Raw genomic sequence first — 20,076 nt, forward strand, 5'->3', positions numbered from 1 at the left:
TATCTAGGGTCCTCCTCTTCCCCCCACGAGTCCTCATCCTCGGTATTGGACATTAGCTCATGTAGCTGAGTCCTGTACCGGGCCCGGCTCGACGTCGAGGCACCGAGGTCTCGGTGTCGTCGAGCGGTGGACTCCCGCGCCGGCGGGGACGGAGCTCCCTCCATCGACGTCGACGGGGACTCCACCTGCGTGGCGGTCGAGACCGGCACCGCAAGCGGCGGCGGTGTCGACAGACCCGGCGCCGGGCTAGAGCTCACCGGCGCCACAGTCATCGGCGCCGAGGGCGCAAGCACCCCCGGCGCCGGCACAGCCTGGCGCATCAGCCCTTCCAGGATCCCCGGAAGGATGGCTCTGAGGCACTCGTCCAGGCCCGCTGCCGGGAAAGGCGGTGGGGCCGGTAAGGGTGTCGGTGCCGGAAGCTGCTGGGGGCCAGGAGACGGCACCGAGGTGCCGGAACCCCGACGCGTCGGTACCTCCACAACCGACGGAGACCTCTCCTCACGACGATGACGCTTCGGAGTCGTCTCCTCTCCGACATCGGGATGCACCGAAGGCGACCGGTGACGACGCTTCTTGTCTTTCTTCCGATGCACGTCACCGGCGCCGGAGGGCATGGAGGAGGAGGAGGTCGATCCCCCTCGGTCTCGAGGTACCGGGTCAGACAGGGTTCGGTCCCGCGGCCCACGAGCTGAGGGCGTGACCGGGGCCGACTGCCCACGCGGCCTCTCACCCCCACTCTCACCGGAAGACCGGCGGGCCGACGGGACCTGTTCTCCTGGGGTCGCTGCCATCGGTGCCGATGTCTCGGGCATCGATACCGGTACCGAAGGGCCGGGCGTCGATACCGATGCCTTCGAGGTCGACGTCGAGGGGCCGGCGCAAGTTCCAAAAAGACGGTCCCGCAGAACTTGCCTCGCAACCTGGGTCCGTTTCCGGAGACCGAGACACAAAGAACACGACTTGAGATTGTGCTCCGGCCCGAGGCACTGGAGGCACCAAGCGTGGGTGTCGGTCTGCGAGATCGGCCGGCCGCAGCGACCACACTTTTTAAATCCACTCGGGACCTTCGAGGACATCGACGGAAAAATCGCGTCGGCGAAGTCAAAGTCGTCAATGGTGGCTAAAATCACACCACGAAAAACAAACGACCGAGCGGCCACTAGGCCGCAACGTGGCGTCCCCGCTGGAAGTGAGGGAAAAAAGGGAGCGCGTGTCCCACACGCGCAGGGTTTCTTTTTTTTTTTTTTTTTTTTTTAAAAGGAAACCGGGCGGTAACTAAAACCGAAAAACAAAGTTAGAAAAAAACACGATCAGCGTATACGCGATCGAACGATCCGGCGGCTGAACAGAGAGCGCAAACCACGACTCTCTCCAGGCGCGGAAAAAAAGGAACTGGCGGGAGCGGTCGCGCACGGGCGGGAAGACGGCCGCGCATGCGCGGTGGGCGTGCCCTGCGTGCCGACCGTCCCGCGAAGCTTCTTTCCGGTTGGTGGGGGCTGCCGCGGACGTCACCCAGTCGTGAGAACAAGCAGCCTGCTTGTCCTCGGAGAATGACATTTTCCAATTCCATCCCTATTTAAAAATATTTCCTGAATGAGGCCCTTCAACATTTGAAGCTCAATTCTGCAATAATTAACATGGAGGAGCATTTTTGAACGGGGACACCCATCTCTAAGGGCACCCATCTTGAGGATGTCCCCGTGAAGGAACGGGGAAACCCATATTATCGAAACAAGATGGGCGTCTATCTTTTGTTTCGATAATATGGTCGGGGACGCCCAAATCTCAACATTTAGGTCGACCTTAGAGATGGTCGACCTAAATGTTGAGATGGTCGAGCTTAGAAATGGGCGACCTCGGTTTTCGCCGATAATGGAAACCGAGGACGCCCATCTCAAAAATGACCAAATCCAAGCCATTTGGTTGAGGGAGGAGTCAGCATTCGTAGTGTACTGGTCCCCCCTCACATGCCAAGACACCAACCGGGCACCCTAGGGGGCACTGCAGTGGACTTCACAAATTGCTCCCAGGTGCATATCTCCCTTACTTTGGGTGCTGAGCCCCCCAAAACCCACTACCCACAACTGTACATCACTACCATAGCCCTTAAAGGGTAAAGTGGGGCACCTAGATGTGGGTACAGTGGGTTTTGGGTGTGTTTTGTGCAGCGCTGCGTATGCCTTGTAGTGCTATAGAAATGCTAAATAGTAGTAGTAGTGTTTTGGAGGGCTCCCATTTACCACCACAAGTGTAACAGGTAAGGGGGGATGGGCCTGGGTCCGCCTGCCTGAAGTGCACCGCAGGACCCACTAAAAACTGCTCCAGGGACCTGCATACTGCTGTGATGGAGTTGGGTATGACATTTGAGGCTGGCATATAGGCTGGAAAAAATGTTTTTTTAATTTGTTTTTTGGGGGGTGGGAGGGGGTTGGTGACCACTGGGGGAATAAGGGGAGGTGATCCCCAATTCCCTCCAGTGGTCATCTGGTCAGTTCAGGCACCTTTTTGAGGCTTGGTCGTGAAAATATTGGACCAAGTAAAGTCGGCCAAATGCTTGTCAGGGACGCCCTTCTTCTTTCCATTATCGGCCGAGGACGCCACACTGCTGACATGCCCCCATGAACTTTGGTCGTCCTCGCGACGGAAAGCAGTTGAGGATGCCCAAAATCAGCTTTTGATTATGCCGATTTGGGTGACCCTGAGAGGACGTCCATCTCCCGATTTGTGTCGGAAGATGGGCGTCCTTCTCTTTCGATTATGCCGCTGATGGACACAAAAAAAACATGCACATGCTGTGGATCTCAGAAATACTGTGTAACTATAGCCTAAAATACAGTATAACTGTACCAAGAGTAGAATTCCTTATCTGGTTCATTTTTTTCATGTTATTTTTCTACAGCTAGAACCAACAATCAAATAACACATAGCAGATCCCCCTCCCCCCCTACACACACATATGTATTTGTACAACCATTGCCCTCTAGATCAGGGGGTTTTCAACCCTGTCCTCAGAGCACACCCAGGTAGTTGGGGCTTTCAGGACATCCCCATTAAATTCAGTAGGGATATCCTGAAAACCCTGACTGGCTGGGTGTGCCGTGAGGACTGGGTTGAAAACCTCTGCTCTAGAACCAATACAAATCTAAACATACCAACATAAATTTCTCCTCATTTTTAAGTATCATCCATCTCTATCCCTACCACCTGTTATCCCTGCCCCCCCCCCCCCCAAAAAAAAAAAAACATAACCAATTCTCCATGTCCTCAAACTCATATACTAGACCCATGGAGTTGCTTACGTGAATTTAGAAGCATTTTACTACTTTTCCACCACTGGGAAGACTGGGCACTCAATATAAAATTCCTTTCTCTAACCTCTACTCCCCCTGTCTCAGGTAAAAGTCTCCCTTCTTCTCCCCTTTTCTATACTTTCTCTCTCATCAAACCCTTCTTAATAATTAAAAACTAAACGTTGAGCTCTGTGTGGAATGCATTTAAATATCTCTCTATATAAAAGGCACCACCAACGTTCTATGAAGCCTCCAGCCGGAAGTGTGAAGGGGGAGAGATATCCGGTTTCCCCATGAGTGTCTGCCCCGCCCTCGCTCTCTCTGTAACACAGTGAAGGAAAACACAGCAAAGCACGAAATCAAATCGCTCTCTCTGTAACAGTGAAGGACTCAGAGTGGGGAGAGGAGAGAGGGCAGAGGGCAGGGACAGAGATATCTGGTTTCCCCATGAGTGTCTGCCCCGCCCTCGCTCTCTCTGTAACACAAACAGTGAAGGAAAACACAGCAAAGCACGAAATCAAATCGCTCTCTCTGTAACAGTGAAGGACTCAGAGGGGGGAAGGGAGAGAGGGCAGAGGGCAGGGACAGACACACTCCCACATGCACACAGAAGAAAACCTTGCTAGCCCCCGTTTCATTTGCATCAGAAACGGGGATTTTTTTTACTAGTTTCTCCAATATCTTATGAAAGCCTCACCGTTGTCTCAATTTTTGCCTTCATCTTTTCAAACATCCTATCAACATGAGTTCAAACAGATTTCAATACTGAGTCACATTTGGGAGCATCATACTTCTCCACTCAATTAACATGCACTTTTATGCTAACCCCAGAGCCTTTCTCATAAACATACCTTCACCCTTCCTCAAGCTACACAACACAGAAAAACCAAAACAGCAACTCCGACACATTCATAACCACATCCACTTTCAGCAATTGTGTTCAAGTACTGGGTCATCTGCCTCCAAAAACCCTGAATTTTATCACAAGTCCAAAATAAATAGCTTAACATCGCTTTTTCCCCACATTTCAAAACTTTAATATGTGACCGTTCCCAATCTAAGTGCTTGCTTCAGCAAAATAAATGCTCTCAAAATCAATGTGTACTGCCGTTCTGGCAGCATATTTCCCATTGCAGCAGAAATAGATTTCAGATTCAGAAACATTCCTCAAAATAAGAAAAATGGGCTACCAACATGTTTTCACATGTGTTAAATAATGAGCTGCTTTGCATGTTTTTGTCTTGCAGTAGTTCATTTTTTTTTAATTTAAATCATTTATTTATAATTTTTCATTTTACAAGGGTCACTTGCAAACAGTAATACAGAGATGATTGCACATTAATACAAGATAAGAAGAAAACAAGCCCAACCAGATATATGGATTATATACAATCTTTCTCTTTCTTAGACCACAAAGTGAAGAAAAATAGGGAGAGTGAAATAAGACAAGGAGATCAATTAAACAGTAAACAGAAAAAAAGAAAACATGGTATTAACCTGATTATCCCCAGATATTACTCATCTAATACATTATTCCACATTGATCGTCTGGTTGGCTTCCTCAAGACCAAATACGGCGTGTAGTCAACTCATTTCATCGAGAACATACTTATTGTCCAGGTTTTAGTTAGAAATAATACATCTGATTACATTCTCTCTCTTTTAAAAAACAGAAATTATTTAACGATGCATATACTCAAGTCTCTAATTCAAATCCCACTGATTAAAGCAATCCCAGTTTTCACAGGCTTCACTCCTTTCGAAGTAATAATTAAGGAAATATTTCTAGTAGTTCATTATTTAATAAATGTGAATAACCTTTCAGACGTCATGAACTATGCATAAAAGTTGATTGCACAGTGGCGGAGGAGCAGCCTAGTGGTAAAGGCAGCAAGCTAAGGAAATGCCTGGATTCAAACTCCACTGATGCTCCTTGTGACATTAGGCCAGTCACTTAACCATTTACTGCCTGAGGTACAAACTTAAGGCTAGAGTTACTAAGGTGTGCTAACGTCATAAACACGCACTATTGGTAACTGGGTCCCACTGCATAAAATGAGACCTGTAATAAAATAATATGGAGTAGTGATTCTAGCCCCTAGACTGCAAGCCTTCCAAAGAAAAACACAAGCTGTCCCAGAATGTAACTTGCCTTGAACCTCTACTAAAAAGGTCTTAGCTAAATCCAGTAAAACAACCCAAAAAAGAGTGGCTGAATATTGCAGGTGTTTCTTTCTAAAGGGCACAATGTGAAAAAATGCCAATTTTTCTCTCTTTTAGGGGCCCTTTTACTAAGGCGTGCCAAAAAATGGCCTGAGCTGGTGTAGGTGCGTGTTTTGGACACTCACAGGTCTATTTTTTAGCACGCCTGCAAAAAAGGCCTTTTTTTGTGTGGCCGAAAATGAATGTGCGGCAAAGTTAAAACTAGCATGCGTCCATTTTCGGTCTGAGACCTTACCGCCACCCATTGACTTAGTGGTAAGGTCTCACTCGTTAACCGGGCAGTAATTGTCAGCACGTGTACACGGCCGATTACCGCCGGGTAAGCACATTTCTACTGCGTGTTTTGGGCGTGCATCAAAAATGGAATTACCGCCAGAGGCATGAGTTTCGCCAGATGGTAGTTCCAATTTGACACGCGTTGTATGCATGTAGGCGCTTACACACCTTAGTAAAAGGGCCCCTTAATTTCTTTTTATTGTAATGTTTAATCAAAACAACGGACTACATATGAGCATGGATTTTTCATGTGGATGCAAGAAATAACTATTTGTCACAGTTCTAGTTTGGCTGAAGTAAAGAAACAGGTGTAAAATATTTCTTAATGGGGCAGTAGTTTGCTAAGAAAGCAAATAGAATGTTAGGTATTATTAGGGAAGGAATGGAAAACAAAAATGAGGATGTTATAATGCCTTTGCATCACTCCATGGTGCGACCACACCTCGAATATTGTGTTCAGTTCTGGTCGCCGCTTCTCAAAAAAGATATAGTGGAATTAGAAAAGGTACAGAGAAGGGCGACGAAAATGATAAAGGGGATTGGACGACTTCCCTATGAGGAAAGGCTAAAGCGGCTAGGGCTCTTCAGCTTGGAGAAAAGGCGGATGAGGGGAGATGTGATAGAGGTCTATAAAATAATGAGTGGAGTTGAACGGGTAGATGTGATGCGTCTGTTTACGCTTTCCAAAAATACTAGGACTATGGGGGCATGCGATGAAGCTACAAATGTAGAAAATTTAAAACGAATCAGAGAAAACTTTACTTCACTCAACGTGTAATTAAACTCTGGAATTCGTTGCCAGAGAATGTGGTAAAGGTGGTTAGCTTAGCGGAGTTTAAAACGTTTGGACGGCTTCCTAAAGGAAAAGTCAATAGACCATTATTAAATGGATGGGGGAAATCCACTATTTCTGGGATAAGAAGTATAGAATGTTCTGTACTTTTTTGGGATCTTGCCAGGTATTTGTGACCTGGATTGGCCACTGTTGGAAACAATATGGCAATACTTATGTACTTATGTAGTAGTTATCAAGCTGTGTTAGGGAACTAACCCGTGTTATCTGCCCCTTAACCCATGTTAAACAGTTTTAATACTGGTTTTAGTGCTCTTAATGCAGCATTATTTAAGTTACCCCACAAGACAGAGTAATGAGATGCAAAACATGCACTTACATATAAAGTAGCTCATTACTATATAAACATTATAATGCAGCTTGCAGTGAACTCCAGGTACACACCACAAGCTGTGTAATAACTGAAAAACAACCAGTTAGTTTACTGCCCAAGAGCATCCTGAAAGGGCTGGCAACCTTAGAAAATAGTTGTGGACAGACCACAACCCTAAGTACAAACCTTCTCTAATGCCCCTCCCCCCACCATTCTGAAGGGCCCCCCCCCAAGCGCTGAACCCCACATCTGGAAGTTCCCCTCCCCTACTGAAAGCCCCCAAGCCCCCCTCCCACACACATTCCCAATGACTCCCCCTGGGCCTACCTTTGAAATTCCCTGGTATCTAAGATAGGAAGCAGAGAGTAGGATTGCGTGGCCAGTATTCTCAGTGGAGGAGGGTAGTTAGTGGGGTCCCGCAGGGGTCTGTGCTGGGTCCGTTGCTTTTTAATGTATTTATAAATGACCTAGAGATGGGAATAACTAGTGAGGTAATTAAATTCGCCGATGACACAAAATTATTCAGGGTCGTCAAGTCGCAGGAGGAATGTGAACGATTACAGGAGGACCTTGCGAGACTGGGAGAATGGGCGTGCAAGTGGCAGATGAAGTTCAATGTTGACAAGTGCAAAGTGATGCATGTGGGTAAGAGGAACCCGAATTATAGCTACGTCTTGCAAGGTTCCGCGTTAGGAGTTACGGATCAAGAAAGGGATCTGGGTGTCGTCGTCGATGATACGCTGAAACCTTCTGCTCAGTGTGCTGCTGCGGCTAGGAAAGCGAATAGAATGTTGGGTGTTATTAGGAAGGGTATGGAGTCCAGGTGTGCGGATGTTATAATGCCATTGTATCGCTCCATGGTGCGACCGCACCTGGAGTATTGTGTTCAGTACTGGTCTCCGTATCTCAAAAAAGATATAGTAGAATTGGAAAAGGTACAGCGAAGGGCGACGAAAATGATAGTGGGGATGGGACGACTTTCCTATGAAGAGAGGCTGAGAAGGCTAGGGCTTTTCAGCTTGGAGAAGAGACGGCTGAGGGGAGATATGATAGAAGTGTATAAAATAATGAGTGGAATGGATCGGGTGGATGTGAAGCGACTGTTCACGCTATCCAAAAATACTAGGACTAGAGGGCATGAGTTGAAGCTACAGTGTGGTAAATTTAAAACGAATCGGAGAAAATTTTTCTTCACCCAACGTGTAATTAAACTCTGGAATTCGTTGCCGGAGAACGTGGTACGGGCGGTTAGCTTGACGGAGTTTAAAAAGGGGTTAGATAGATTCCTAAAGGACAAGTCCATAGACCGCTATTAAATGGACTTGGAAAAATTCCGCATTTTTAGGTATAACTTGTCTGGAATGTTTTTACGTTTGGGGAGCGTGCCAGGTGCCCTTGACCTGGATTGGCCACTGTCGGTGACAGGATGCTGGGCTAGATGGACCTTTGGTCTTTCCCAGTATGGCACTACTTATGTACTTATATGTAGGTAGGAGCAATCCCCAGTTGCTCCTGCCTTTGCCAGCAACAGGATCTAAAATGACTCCCACAACCCCTAGTGGTAATCTCATGGTACTACATCTAAGAGTCATGTTTCTGTATAAGGGTTTTAAAGTTGCCAGCCCCTTTAGGATGTGGCCTAGGAGTATCGGGATGTAGCTCGGCATTCTGAGTTGATGGAATAATGGTGCTTGACACAGAAGTCAGCAACCTGTGATGCTAAGATACTGCAGGTTGGTAACTCTGCATGCATAAGGTCTACTAAGCACCATATAAGGAAAAAAACTCCTTATATTGCGTTTAGCCCCACCCAGTGCATCCCAGAAAGCACTGGAGAGGGCCTGGGCAACACCACTTTGTTCTGGGTGGGCCCGAGGCAGGAGGGAAGAGCTGTTGCTCCTACCCTCTTGCCTCCACCTTCTAAAAAAGATACACAAAGGGGTGTGGGTGGGGTCGGAAAGGGGTGGGTGTGTGCACACGTTGGGGGGCTTGCAATCCACTGGACCACCAGGGAAAATGTATAAAAAAAGGTTCGGGGGTAGGGGCTGCGGCCCACTGGACCACCAGGGAAAATTGTAAAAAAAGATTGGGGGGGGGAGGGGAGTCAGGGTCCACTGGACCAGCAAAGAAATTAAAAAAAAGTGTGGGGTTGGAGGAGGCCTGGTGCATCAGAGCAGTCAAATGCATTTGACAGCTCTGACTCTCAAACAGCAGAGCGATGCACAAAGGGGGATCTGTGTAGCATTTGCGTGTGATCCCCTTTGTACATTGCTGGCTGTTAGTGAGTCGCTAAATTTTACCAAGGAAGCCATATATTAAGGCTGCTTTTGTGCATCGGGCCTTCAATCTCTTGTAGCAGAACCTTCTGTGAGAACTGATGCTTTAAAAATTCCTAAAACCTGAACCAAGGCCACAAACAATAGTTTTATTTCATTGAGCTGGGCGCAGGCTGGGGCTGGGCTTTTCCTGGTAGGCCATAGGGTTTTAAGACACACTTATATTTAGTCTTTCTATACCAGTCTGTGAATAAATTGATTTCACTCTCACTCCAACGAAACTCTCCACGGCAGGTTTTATATCAAATGCAAACTCAACATTACTGGAACGCTGCCAACAGGCAGATAATCCAAACGTCATACTTTTCTTTAACAAACAGTTCGCTTGATATCAAAACCGTTCAATTTGCTGAAAGACGTTTTAGCGCCAGTCCAAGAATCTTGGTGTAAAACTTAACAATCTCTTATTAATCCTTGAGTATTTACATTTTTACAAGTCCCACCAGTCCAATACCCATCCTTTTGGGCAGAAAAATCCAAGGTTGTACTTGCAGTGCTGTTTGCAGCAAGTTGTCCTGCTGGGCTTTGACCAGCTGCCGGATCCACTTCGGACCAGACCTCCCTGTCTGTCCTTCCTCCAAAGGTGCACTTCCATGAGCTGCTGCCTTTTTCCTGTTCTGCTCTCGGGATGGGTTAACCCTTGTCCCCACCCAGAGCACTCCCCACATTCCAGTTAATGCTTTGATTGGCAAAAACCTCCTCTTTATTCAGCCTTATGTTATTGGGTCTATCTAGGACACCTCGAGGGGCATAATCGAATGGGGTGCCCAAGTTTTGCTGAGGACATCCTCGCAGGACGTCCCCGTGAAGAGGCAAGGAAACCCGTATTATCAAAACAAGATGGGCGTCCATCTTTCGTTTCGATAATACGGTCAGGGACGCCCAAATCTCAACATTTAGGTCAACCTTAGAGATGGTCGTCCCCGGTCTTCCGCGATAATGGAAACCGAGGACGCCCATCTCAGAAACGACCCAATCCATTTGGTCGTGGGAGGAGCCAGCATTCATAGTGCACTGGTCCCCCTCAAATGCCAGGACACCAACCGAGCACCCTATGGGCTGGGCCTCTCACTCTCCCTTTCCAACCCACTTCTCTCTCTAGCGACTCTAGTGACTCTAGGGAGGGGTCTCTTCTCAGTTCAGTAATCCCCATTATAATGGAGGATTATACTGTTTTTATTGCGAATTCTTCTAATGATTTAGGGGCCCTTTTACTAAGGCGCGTAGGCACCAACGCGCACCTAATGCGCGTCAATTTGTAGTTACCGCCTGGCTACCGCGTGACCCTTGCAGTAATTTCATTTTTGACGCGTGTCCAATACGCGTGCCAAAAAATATATTTTATTTTCTGGCGCACAGCGAAAATCAGGTGGTAACTCCAACGACGCGCATAGGTGATTACCGCACAGTTAACATGAGAGACCTTACCGCTAAGTCAATGGCTGGCAGTAAGGTCTCAGACCCAAAATGGACTCACATCAATTTTTATTTTGATGCACATCTATTTTCGTCAAAAATTTTTAAAAGGCCTTTTTTACAGGGGCGCTGAAAAATGGATTTGCGTGCGCCCGAAACAAGCGCCTACACTAGCGCAGCCCATTTTTCAGTGCACCTTAGTAAAAGGATTCCTAGTTGGTTCTTCTGGGGACAGAATTTTGAAAGCTTTTTCTCATTTGGACAAACTGGTGATCACCAAACTGGAGCTTCAGCATTACGTGGTTTTCAAATTTGAAAATAGCGTTTAAGAATTTGAACAAGCTGTTCAAACACCTACTAAACTCTGTGAAGGATTTGGATACTGAAGGATTTGTGACAGAAAACTGAGAATTTGGATAATTCCTTACAGAGGCATAACATTAGAATGATTAATTTTCCTAAACTCAACAATGTTTCTCATATACATTTATTTAGAAGGTACTTAAAGGAAGTCTTGGAGGTTCCCGAGATGCCCCTTCCCCCAATTTTAACAGCCTGTAAGATCTGATCTTAATTTGGGAGAAGTTAAAAAATATAGCAGATCCAAGAGTTTTTCTTCTACAGATTTATCTGCTCAATTGCTTCCTGAACTATCTGGTAAATATACATTATTAGATACTTTTTGGCCTGAATCAGATTTGCATTGGATATTCAAGACGTTTTTTTCCTTTTTGTGATAAAAAGATTCTGGTTTGTGTTATTAGAGTGTATCCTGATGTCTCATATTAAACAACTTCAGCATCAAAAGATTTTGGCTTTAAGGTCTGAAGTTCAATCATTAGAGAATTGTTTTGTTTTAAATTATCCTTGTAAATATAAAATATGATATCAATGTTCTTCTTTTGCCTTTTTTTATTTATTTTTTTATTACATTTGTACCCCGCGCACTCCCACTCAAAGCAGGTTCAATGCGGCTTACATAGTAATAGGGATTACAAAGTATTGAATAGAGAAAATATAGGTAAGTATAGCAGAATAATAAAAGGGATAGGTAGGTAGAGATGGGCAAGGGTGAAGGGAGTAGGAGAGGTATGAGCAAGGGTAGGTGAGCATTGGAGGAGGGGTAGAGGAGGCTGGAGGGGAATGGGACACGGGATAAGCCAATGGAAATTTGGTGGGAGGTGTAGTCTAGGACATTTGTCATTGTTTCCTGGATATGTGTTGGGTAGATGGGTACTTAGGATTAGTCTGGGTCATTTGGGTAGGCTTGTTTGAACAGATGGGTTTTTAGTGATTTCCGGAAGGGTAGATATTTATTATTACATTTGTACCCCGCGCTTTCCCACTCAAAGCAGGTTCAATGCAGCTTACATAGTAACAGGGATTACAAAGTATTGAATAGAGAAAATACAGGTTATAGCAGAATAATAAAAGGGATAGGTAGGTAGAAATGGGCAAGGGTGAAGGGAGTAGGAGAGGTATGAGCAAGGGCAGGTGAGCATTGGAGGAGGGGTAGAGGAGGCAGGAGGGGGATGGGACACGGGATAAGCAAATGGAGATTTGGTGGGAGATGTAGTCTAGGTCATTGTCGTTGTTTCCTGGATATGTGTTGGGTAGATGGGTACTTAGGATTAGTCTGGGTCATTTGAGTAGGCTTGTTTGAACAGATGGGTTTTTAATGATTTCCGGAAGGGTAGATATTTATTATTACATTTGTACCCCGCGCTTTCCCACTCAAAGCAGGTTCAATGCAGTTTACATAGTAACAGGGATTACAAAGTATTGAATAGAGAAAATACAGGTAAGTATAGCAGAATAATAAAAGGGATAGGTAGGTAGAAATGGGCAAGGGTGAAGGGAGTAGGAGAGGTATGAGCAAGAGTAGGTGAGCATTGAAGGAGGGGTAGAGGAGGCGGGAGGGGGATGGGACACGGGATAAGCAAATGGAGATTAGGTGGGAGATGTGGTCTAGGTCATTCTCGTTAGTTCCTGGATATGTGTTGGGTAGATGGGTACTTAGGATTAGTCTGGGTCATTCGAGTAGGCTTGTTTGAACAGATGGGTTTTTAGTGATTTCCGGAAGGGTAGATAGTTACTTATTGATTGGATAGGTCTGGGGAGTGCATTCCAGAGTTGGCTGCCTAAGAAGGAGAAGTTGGATCCATAGTAGGTTTTGTACTTGAGTCCTTTGCAATTAGGGTAATGTAGGTTGAGGTAAGTTCGCGAAGTTACAGACATGTTTCTGGAGGGAAGGTCAATCAGATTGAGCATATAGTCCGGAGATTCACCATGGATAATCTTGTGGATTAATGTGTGAACCTTGAAGTTGATTCATTCTCTGATAGGGAGCCAGTGACGTTTTTTGAGGCTGAATAGTTGAAAAGTTTTCTTCAGTTCGTATTAAAAGAAAGTCAATTCTATTTATGGATTGACCCCCAGATTCTATATAGCGCACCTAGAGATCCGCAGCAAAATCCAAGCGGAATCTGTAACAACGTGCATAACTTAACAAGGTGGGGCCCTTTTACTAAGGCATGCAAAACAATGGCCTAGGCTGGTGTAGGTGCGTGTTTTGGATGTGTGCAAGTCTATTTTTCAGCACGCCTGCAAAAAAAGGCCTTTTTTTGTGGCCGAAAATGGACATGCAGCAAAATTAAAACCGGAATGCGTGCATTTTTGGCATGAGACCTTACCGCCACCCATTGACTTAGCGGTAAGGCCTCACACGCTAACCGGGTAGTAATCGTCAGCGCACGTACACTGCTGATTACTGCTGAGTAAGCACCACGCAGTAGAAAATTTCTACAAATGTTTTGCACGCTCATCAAAAATGGAATTACCGCCCGGGGCATGCGGTAGTTCTAATTTGACATGCATTGTACGCGCATAGGTGCCTACGCACCTTAGTATAAGGGTCCCAAAACAAGCTAATGAGCACTAACAGCACTTAACAAGCAATAATGAGTACTAATTGGCACTATTCAGAATTTACATGAACAACTCGCTAAGCGTATTCTGTAATGAAGTGCGCCAAACTTCTAACGTGTGCAAGCAAAATGGGTGTGGTTTTTTGGCAGGGAAATGGGCATTTTGTGGGCATTCTAAAATTTACGTTCGTAATTATAGAATATGGCCTAGTGCGCATAAATCTACGCACTGGGATTTACGCCACAATTTCATTGGTATAAATGCATGTGCGTAGTTTTAGGCGCCGAGATATCAACTAAGCATAATCTATAAACTGCGCCTAAATCTAGGCACCACTTATAGAATATGCTTAGTCGGCACTGATTTCCACGCCAATTTTTTTAGGCACCATATATAGAATCTCCCCCTAAATGCTTGTATAGTTTTTTTGTTTTCAATTTTTCTTGTGTGACAGCTTTTCCTCTATTATTTCTTTACTGCCCTTGGATCTCTATATGGACTTACTGTGTTTTCTTTTTCTTCGGATTTTCTTTGGTAATGGTTTGCTTAAATCAGAGGCGTCTCATTTGTACTTGTCTAATTTTTGCTAGTACATTAATAAAGAAATGTGAACTAAAAAAAAACACCATAAGTGGCCAATCCAAGTCACGAGTCCCTGGAAAGATCTCAAAACATAAAAAATAGATTTTCTGCTGCTTATCCTACAAATAAGCAGTGGATTTTCCCCAAGTTCATCTTAATAATGGCTTATGGACTTTTCTTTTAAGAAGTTAGCCAAACCTTTTTTAAACCCTGCTATGCCAACTGCCTTTACCACATTCTCTGGCAACAAATTCCAGAGTCCAACTACACACTGAATGAAGAAATATTTTCTCCGATCTGTTTTAAATTTACTACTTAATTGCTTCATTGCGTGCCCCCTAGTCCTAGTATTTTTGGAAAGAGTAAACAAGCGATTCACATCCACCCATTCCATTACACTCATTATTTTATAGACCTCTATCATATGTCCCCTCAGCCATCTCTTCTCTAAGCTGAAGAGCCCTAGCCACTTTAGCCTTTCCTCATCCCCTTTACCATTTTTGTTGCCCTATTTTCCTGCAGTCATGCTGACTGAATTATGGTCAAGCTTGGCTAAAAAAGATTGGTATAGAGGCTTATTTTCAAAGCATTTAGCCTCCCAAAGTTCCATAGAAACCTATGGAACTTAGCCTCCCAAAGTGCTTTGAAAATATGCCTCATAGTGAACTAGTATATCATCGGAAAAATAGAATACTGGTGGCCGTCAGTGCGCTAATGCCGACAAAGCCCATTCACTTTGAATAGGCTGTGTCGGCATTGCCGCGCGGCTTAGTAAACGGGGCGATAAGTTTTGGTTGTACTTTGTAGAATTTGTTTTTCACTTTTGCAATGTGTGTATGGATGGATGCCTGTTCCGGTGTGCAAATACGATAATGTTTGAATAGCTGTCTATACTTACGGCTATGATTTCTGAACATGCGGCATTATTAAAGGACAGACTTTTAAATGCCCAGTTGGGTATATACGCTAATCTCAACTTTGTCAAATGTTTCAGATATAGCCATCTACTTGCTCCCATGATATAACTGAATTCTATTATTCTGTCTCACTGTATTTTCAAATGTAAGCCATATTGAAACTGAGTTTGCTTGGGATAATGTGGGATATAAATGTGAAAAAAAAAATCCTTGATCTTTCACCTACGACACTGCCTATCCAGCTTGGATGGTGATGGCACAAAGAAAGCAAGTTTGGTCCAGTGAAGACTAACTCAAAATAACCTGTTCCTTAGCTGGGCTCTAGTATTAACATACTGAAATGCAACTCTGTGGTTATGTATCACTAATAAGTTAAAACGATTAACTGGCTTTCTTGACTGGCTTTCGGAGTGAAGGAGTGGCCTAGTGGTTAGGGTGGTGGACTTTGGTCCTGAGGAACTGAGTTCGATTCCCGGCACAGGCAGCTCCTTGTGACTCTGGCCAAGCCACTTAACCCTCCATTGCCCCATGTAAGCCGCATTGAGCCTGCCATGAGTGGGAAAGCGCAGGGTACAAATGTAACAAACATAAAATAGATACTATTGGAGATTCTACATGGAGTGTTGCTACTATTGGAGATTCTACATGGTTTGTTGCTACTATTGGAGATTCTACATGGAATGTTGCTATTCCACTAGCAACATTCCATATAGAAGGCTGTGCAGGCTTCTGTTTCTGTGAGTCTGACGTCCTGTCTGACTCACAGAAGCAGAAGCCTGCGCGACCACATTGGTGTGACTCTGGGCAAGTCACTTAACCCTCCATTGCCCCATGTAAGCCGCATTGAGCCTGCCATGAGTGGGAAAGCGCGGGGTACAAATGTAACAAAAAACAATTATATAACCTTTGGATACATGACTAGGAACAAAAACATATACTTTTTTCAATATCATAATTCCTCATGTACAGCCACAAAACAACCTTTTAGGGTGGATACTGTTCACAATGAGCTCCTTTTATTATCGACCAGATAGCTAAAAGTTTTCAGTTTTGGCACAATATAAGTCATCATTTCTGTCCGTTTGCAAGATTTTGTTAGTGTCTGGTAGTAGAGGAAATTTGTTGTTATTACTGATTTGACATAACAGTTTGTATGATGAGCTGTAAAGTGAAGTTTCCTTGTTGGTAGGGTTTTATTGTGAATGTATAACAAGTGTAAATCTGGGTGGGAGCTGAGGTTAGAGCTGGCCTGTTTGAGTGTTTCTTCCCCCTCCCCCCAAGCTTGCTTTAATGCCACTGCAGGTATTGAATATAGTTTTTCAGCCACTGGACCGCAGCTTCACTTTTGGCTGCTGCATACACTTTTGGACCCCTGTTTGTAACACTGAGCCCCTTTTGACGCATTTGTGAAGGAGGAAGCCAGGAGCTTGCTGAACTGCCTCCTGATGCCACTTCCAATACGGTGTTCACATGATTTTCAAAAATAGCCAGACTTGGTCCCGGACTTCTTTGCGGTATTTGTGCTCTTCATCTCAGGCCTTGCAGGTGTTCAGCTACGACCTGGTGGCAGTCAGCACCAAAGGGTTCGACCTGGTGAGGTTTGAGTCCATCAGGTTGTTCAGTTTTGGTTTTGTGTGCAGACTGTGGTTTATGGATTGTAGACCATTCTTCAAACTTGACTAGGACCTTCCCCATGCTATCCACACCATTAGGAGTATCTTTTCTATTGCAGATTTTGGTATCATTTGTAAAGTGGTAAACTTTGCCAGACACAGCCCTTAGCAATATCACTCACAATAATGTTAAAAACAACCAGATCAAGAACCAGTCCCTGCAGCACACTACTACCAGTGTGCTGCCTGATCTGGCACTTAACAATTCCTGCAGCTCACTACTAGTTAAAGAATGTTACCAGTAGCATGCTTTATCTGGTTTATTTTAACGTTCTAACAGTGGCGTTCCTAGCCTGGATGGCACCTGGGGCGGATCGCCGATGCCCCCCCCCCCGCCTGCGAAATGACACCTTCCCCTCCCCCCCCGGCAAAATGACACCCCCCGGGTGCACGCCGCTGGGAGGTGCCGCGGCATGCGCCTGTGGGCTCCAACTTCGCTCGTTCGCTGCAGCTCCCTCTGCCCCGGAACAGGAAGTAACCTGTTCCGGGGCAGAGGGAGCTGCAGCGAACGAGCGAAGTTGGAGCCCACAGGCGCACGCCGCGGCACCTCCCAGCGGCGTGCACCCGGGGCGGACCACCCCCCCCCCGGTACGCCACTGCGTTTTAAGACACCATTTAGAGTGCTAATGTAACTGTGAAGACTGTAATTGCAAAAAGATATAAACAGAGGGCGAACAGTAAAATGATTAATGGCTTTTGTCATAAAGCATATAGGGAATGACTTAAAGATCTCAATACATAGACTTTGAAAGAAAGGTGCCAGAGGGGAGGAATGAGGGGACACATGATTAAGGTGAAAGGGGATATACTCAGGAGTACTCTAAGGAAATACTCTTTATGGAAAGGGTAGTGGGAGCAGGGAACTGCCTTCGGGCACCAGGTCGCCACGGTGCCTAGAAATTGTACCCTGGTGCCTAGGATTTCATACGCCAGAAAGATATTTTTTTTTCTCTTCTTTGGCAGAGCTACCTCAAACTGCTTCTCTCGGGTCTGCATAGCGATCGGGTTCTTCGCGTATTTCAGGCATGCAGTGCAGGAGGTTTGGGAAGTCTTGTGGGACTTGAAACCACGAGACTTCCCAAACATCCAGCACCGCGGGGCTCAAGTATATGGAGAGCTCGATCACTGTGCAGAGCTGAGAGAAGCAGTTTTTGAGGCAAGAACTGGTGAATGCTATAAGGCAGAGAATCAGAGAGAAATGGGTAAGTGCGAAGGAAGAGGGGCACGAGAGAGACCAGGTGAAGGCTGAAGGGACATGAGAAAGACCGGGTGAAGGCTGGAGAAGGGACATGAGAGAGACTGGGTGAAGGCTGGAAAAGAGGCATGAGAGAGACTTGGTGAAGGCTGGAGAAGTGGCATGAGAGAGACTTGGTGAAGGCTGAAGGGACATAAGACCGGGTGAAGGCTGGAGAAGGGACATGAGAGAGACCGGGTGAAGACTGGAAAAGAGGCATGAGAGAGACTTGGTGAAGGCTGGAGAAGGGGAATAAGAGAGAGTTGGTGAAGGCTGGAGAAGGGACATGAGAGAGACCGGGTGAAGGCTGGAAAAGAGGCATGAGAGAGACTTGGTGAAGGCTGGAGAAGGGGAATAAGAGAGAGTTGGTGAAGGCTGGAGAAGGGGCAGTTTTTCGGCTGGCTTCTAGATTTAATGAAAATATGTTGAGGCCTTTACAGGATATATGCAGTAAATGACGCTCAAAGCCATTCTATAATGGGCACTCAAAGATGGCCCCCCATTAAGAATTAGCATTGAGTGACGATTTTGGCACCAAGAGTTATTGCCTGCTGAAACTAGGTGTAACTCCTGGCATCCAATTTGGGCGCACATCCCCAGTATGCTATAATTCTGCGTACAAAATTTAGAAATACCTCTGACCCGCCCATGAACCTCCAATGGCCACGCCCCTTTTTGAATTCCACACTATGGGATTTGGGCGCACATTGTTATACAATAGCGCCTAGTAAGAAATCCAAATTGGTGTCAATTAGTACTCAATTACTGGTAGTGATTGGCTTGTTAGTCAACGACTCAAACATTGGCATGCAATTTTGGGCGCCATATATAGAATCCAGGGGTATGAGGGCAATTCTATAATTGGGTGCTTCCAGTTTAGGTGCTTAGAGGGCACTCAGTAGGTATCTACTTTTCATTATAGATAACTAGAGTAACTGAATATCTAAGTGCCTAACATCTAAGCACTGCATTGTGAAAATGATGGCCGCAACTTCCCGCCGCAGGAGGCTGCCATTTTGGAATTGGGAATGGCATGAGCAGGCGTGACTTCCTACCCATGCCATTCCCAATTTTAAAATGCTGGCCACAACCTCCTACAGCAGTCTAACAAGGCTGATACAGGAAGTCGCAGCCGCCATTTTCACAATGCAGCCAGCAGGGGGCGGGAGCAACTCAGGAGTAACCTATACCTATAACCATCTGAAGTAGTACACTGTACACTATATCATACTGATATAATACCAAATCTATCCTTGTACTTATCTGTAGCAGGTTCTCAGTGTCAAAAAATCTTCTTGGCATTTATGCAATTATAAATGTCCTCCTCAAATCCACTAACTCCACCACCACAAATCAATTGTTTTGTACATAAAACACACAGCCTTCCCTAACACAAAACTGTGTTTGGGGGCTCAAATAGTTACATCTAAAAAATTTCCATTTTCATATATTGTTGTCTCGGCGACAAATTGGAATGAGTTTTAATGCAACATGCATCAGATCCATTAACTGTGTTAGGGAAGGCTGTGTTTTTAATATACACAAATCAAGGGTATGGTACACATTCTGCAGGCCATACACTTGATATGGTGATTACCCACCATTCAGACCTTCTATCTCTGGCTTGTTTTTTCTCTACCTCTCTTCCTTGGTCTGATCATGTACTTCTTTCATTTAAGCTGTACGTTCCTGGGTCCTTCCCTACCACAGTCCCTAGACTCCCAACCTCACAGTCTAAGCTTTGCCCCTCCCCCCACGATTCTGCCTCCCTTCCCCCTCTTTTCACTACTTTCCCTCCTGATTTTCTCTCTCTTACATTGCCAACGCAGACCTTAGCTCGGGATTCCTTCCTTACTAATGCACTCTCTCTCCATTCTGGTGGTAAAAAGGAAGTTCAGTTGTACATTTAAGAAAATGCGTCAGTAGATCAGATGACCTCTGACACTGCTGGCCAATGCATGTGTCAGTGTGAGCCTTGCTAACCTCAACCCGGGCAGAGAGCAAGTGCGGCTATGCTAAATTATTGAAGGGAGGA

At 45.5% G+C, this 20,076-nt stretch overlaps 2 protein-coding genes across 3 annotated transcripts in view; one reads left to right on the forward strand and one right to left on the reverse strand.

The window, feature by feature from the left end:
• The window catches only part of LOC115468422 (disks large 1 tumor suppressor protein-like), a 184,348-nt gene that overhangs the window by 162,543 nt on the left and 1,729 nt on the right, over positions 1–20,076 (reverse strand). The gene's annotated exons all lie outside the window — the stretch shown is intronic.
• The window catches only part of TMEM126A (transmembrane protein 126A), a 38,856-nt gene continuing 29,982 nt past the window's right edge, over positions 11,203–20,076 (forward strand). For both annotated transcript variants that reach the window (XM_030200109.1, XM_030200113.1), the window contains exon 1: positions 11,203–11,364. The gene's annotated coding sequence lies outside the window, so the exon portion shown is untranslated. The remainder of the gene's footprint in view (positions 11,365–20,076) is intronic.

The sequence above is a fragment of the Microcaecilia unicolor genome, chromosome 4 (genome assembly GCF_901765095.1).
Source record: "Microcaecilia unicolor chromosome 4, aMicUni1.1, whole genome shotgun sequence".
Classification (NCBI taxonomy): domain Eukaryota; kingdom Metazoa; phylum Chordata; class Amphibia; order Gymnophiona; family Siphonopidae; genus Microcaecilia; species Microcaecilia unicolor.